Genomic DNA, 4,180 nt, shown 5'->3' with positions numbered 1-4,180 from the left:
AAACAGGGGATATAGCTCGTTAATGTATTGGATTATGATGTGAGACGTACTATTTGTGTTGTTTATTGATAGCTAATTAATTGGATGAATGAGATTTTCTATTGCATATGGCTCTCTTTGCAAACAAGTGATTTATGACATGTTTGTAATCGGTAGATTAGGGCACTTAAATCTTCTATTCATACTAAAAAATGTATTTTTGCTATTCATACTAAAAAATGTATTTTTGCTATTCATACTAAAAAATGTATTTTTGCAAGTTGTTGTAGAGCCTTATAATTGAAATCAGAAATTCATGATTGAAGCTTTGGTTCATTGTAGCATGACTTTAACAAATTATGTTCTGGTTTCATGTTTGCTTAAAGCAAATGCCAGAGTTAAAAATCACTTCATCCTCTGGGTTGTTGCCAAGAAAAAAAGGGGGACAAGAAATGGAAACAAAATCTTTATCTTATGCCTGTTTTTGGGTTTCCAAGAAATGAAAAACTTCAATCTGCCCAAGCTAATTGTTGGTCTAGGTTCACTTGACTGGGGTTATATTGTCTAGGTCGTAAGCAATAAAATTTTTAGCATTTTAGAAGTTTTAAAGCTACAGGACATATTTTATCTTAGTTTTTGTTTGTAGAATGCAAAAGATAAGTTTACCCAAATCATAAATTGTCTTCTGCAATAAACGTTTTTCTTATTCTTTCGATGTACATTTCTGCCTGTTGCAATCCCTCTTGTTTACTTTTGTTAAAATCCAACCTTATCAATTGTTTTGTTTTGTTTTGTTGTCTTTGTTATATTTATTTCTGAAATACATGAATGTGATACTGTTGGTCCATTGTAGGTACACGTGGACCTAAAGTACCCCGTAAAAAATCAGGAAGATTGGAAGGGGCTGGAAAAAGTATGGAAGATTCTGTTCAGCGTAAGATGTGACAGTTTTATGAAGAGTCTGATGGTCCACCTCTCCGTGTCCTTCCAATTGGAGGCCTGGGTGAAATTGGGATGAATTGCATGCTTGTTGGGAATTATGATCGTTGTATTTTGATTGATGCTGGTGTTATGTTTCCGGAGTAAGTCTTCACAAACTGGTCTGATTTACATTTATTTAACAAGTTGTAGCTTGGTGATCATCATGCTTCGTTCCTGTCATCTGAAGGTTTTTGTTTTCTTGGGGTCTTACCGAAGTATATGCTCAATTGTGTAATTTCATCTGTGCTACATCTTTTCCTGCTGCTCTGGATTCTCTGCTGCAAGTAGAGGATCTAATTGTATTAATCAAATTTGCTTCATAAAATTATTTTTCCAGCGTGGAAAACTCTGGCAGGCATGAACTTTTTCTAAATGATTTTATAATTATTTGTCACCTGAAACCATGTGACAACGCTGCACATCCACACGAGCGAGCATGCAAGGCTAGAGTAAATCCAAACAATCTTGTACCACAATAATCAGGGGAATAAAATAAATATTCAATTATAAGGTTCTAAAATCCACCCAAAAAAAAAAAAACTACAATAAATCTTAAACATTTAGAAACTTGCACCAAAATCCCCTAGTATTCCATTAACAAAATTTGTAATCTAAAATAAATTAAAATCAAACTCCTACACTCAGCACTCCCACAAGCAAAACCTACGCAACTCTGCTCCTCTGAATTTGACAAAACCATAATAAAAGAAGGGTGAGCTCAACAATCTAACAAATGACCAACTATCAGTACTAGTTGGATCAAGCATATAGAAAATAGTCGATAAGCAAGGAAATATTGTTTCTAACAATTCGATGAAGGAGCAATTTATTTCCAAGGTAGACACCTAGCTAAAATTAACATAGAGTAATGTCACAATTTATTTGAAAAGAAAAGTAATCCAATAAAAAGTCATTTGTTCAAGACAATGGTTTGATATCCAATAGTACAATAATTCAATAAACAAAACCCAAGTCTCAAAAGACTATGGCCACATTAGTCCGTGACAAGATCCAAAACCACACATAGGCCTTTGGTAAAAGCCCCAGTAGAAACTAGTTTTTATGCCAATAAATAACCTCCATTGGCTAGAGGTCCAAATCATAGTTAGACTGGAGTCATGTTTGCAATTCAAACAAGAAATAAAATATTCAATGTCTTTGGAATAACATTTTGATAAAATTTGTTCGAATTGTTTCACAAAATATATCTGATTTATTTGCACAATTCATATTCGATGTTATTTCATAGTTGATTCGTAATTTTCTTTAAAGAACACAAGTGAGTGATAAAATATATATTTTTCTTTTTGCAATACACGAAACATATAGGGCTTGTTTGATTTGTTTTTGGGAGAGTTGTTTTTGAAAAAAAATTTGGAGAGAGAGTTTAGAATTTTTTTTGGTTTGTTTGCTTGTATATTTTTAAAATAGTTTTGGAGTTTGGGATGATTTGATATTTTGTTGTAATTGAGTAGATGTGTGTGAGAGAAAAAGTGATTGAGAAGGAGAGAGGAGAGATAAAAAGTGATTGATTGATGTGTAAGAGAGAGAGTGATTTTGGAAATTTTTTGAGAAAAATCACAAACCAAACAAAATTTTCAATTTTTTTTTTCAAAAACAACTCTCCCAAAAACAAACCAAACAAGCCCATAATTTTTAAATGATACAATAGGAATGAAAACAAACCAATGGTGATAGAGGGTTATTAAACCTCAAACGATAAAAGAATATTTCAAAATCTAACTCCAAAATACCAAGATCCACTTCAATCACGCAATCCTAATAAATATTACACCACATAAGTAAATATAATTATCATCTTATTTAACTCCCATTAATTAAACCATAGTACTGTAATTCTAAAATAACCAGTCACCACCCTTGATATGAATTCTAGAATCATTCAATAGTTTCATTCGGCAACTGCAATCTCCATTCAATTGTTTCTTTTTTTAACCATCCTAAATTCCACTGAATAGTTTATATTGTCAACCCTATCTAATGGACCCTCATGCTGACCACTACTCATGGTTCAATTCACCCCCAAAATCCAAATACAAATTAAATTCATGAGTGAAATCCAAGATTCATGCATAGGGAACTTTACCTTAAATTAAAATCAACTCAACTTCAAGTATTCCATAAAATTTTATGAATATTATTCTCAATGAAACGCTAGGTCTACATATTCCATGTACTCATGATTACAACATGGAGAAGTTGAGAGTCTAAGGTTTACCTTCAAATGATTTTAGCATTAATTGATTCCTTGAATCGCTTCGTTTTTATGGCCTCCTTCAATAGAATATGTAAAAGTGGAGAATGTAAATATGATGTCTTATATGTATAAACTAGGAGGGTTTTCTTATATCTATCTCTTTTCTTCATAAATCTTCAAAAATTATCTTATTTGCTAAGAGGAGGCCCCTCCACAAAAAATAATATATAACCTCAATATAACCATAATGAACCCTTTTTTGGATATAAAATTGTTAGTACTAGTGAGATTTTCTAATGTTATTATTGCTTATTTAGATTCCTCCCCTTCTTTTTGATACACCGACTTTTGATCACATGTGGACACGTATTTCAGCTATGATGAGCTTGGTGTCCAGAAAATTATACCTGATACCACCTTTATAAGAAAATGGAGTCACAAAATTGAAGCAGCTGTCATAACACACGGTCACGAGGATCACATTGGTGCGTTGCCTTGGGTAAATTTTCTTTTCTACCACTTTATTATGTTGGCAATGCATTAAACGTTTGTGCATAATACATTGTGTTTTTCTTGGATTATTAGATGTTGAAGACACTGATTCACTTGTGTTTTGAATAGAGAAGTTGAGAATACACCATTCAAGGGGTTCATATATTAATTACTTGCTACATTGATGATTTATTTGATGGGGTCAAAAAACAATCTGTGAAAAGTACCTATATGATCATTAGCTGCTCTATATTTTGATGCAGAACTCAATGAGTTTTGATGTAGGATGACATTACAGTGAAGCAAATAGCTGATAACTATCCATTAGTATGTTCACCACATATACAAGTTCAGTTGGCAGACAAAGCATTTTGTTCCTTGTTTCCATGTAGTGCAACTGAATGTTAAATTTTTGCTAGAGAAATCATTAGTAATCAAAAAGTAACATTGATTCTCTAAGAAATATATTTAATTTTGATCCACTTTAACATTCATAACAAGTTTTGATAG

General features: G+C 32.2%; 1 long non-coding RNA gene across 1 annotated transcript; it reads left to right on the top strand.

Annotated features, from left to right (window-relative positions):
• LOC145813057 (uncharacterized) lies at positions 1-3,862 on the top strand. The gene is made up of 2 exons (XR_014356329.1): positions 1-1,061; positions 3,554-3,862. It is a non-coding gene; the product is annotated as an uncharacterized LOC145813057 (long non-coding RNA).
• Positions 3,863-4,180: the final 318 nt, after the last annotated feature.

This window comes from Camellia sinensis, chromosome 15 (assembly GCF_055761805.1).
Source record: "Camellia sinensis isolate YWXY chromosome 15, ASM5576180v1, whole genome shotgun sequence".
Taxonomy (NCBI): domain Eukaryota; kingdom Viridiplantae; phylum Streptophyta; class Magnoliopsida; order Ericales; family Theaceae; genus Camellia; species Camellia sinensis.
This window is presented reverse-complemented; position numbering and strand designations above follow the sequence as displayed.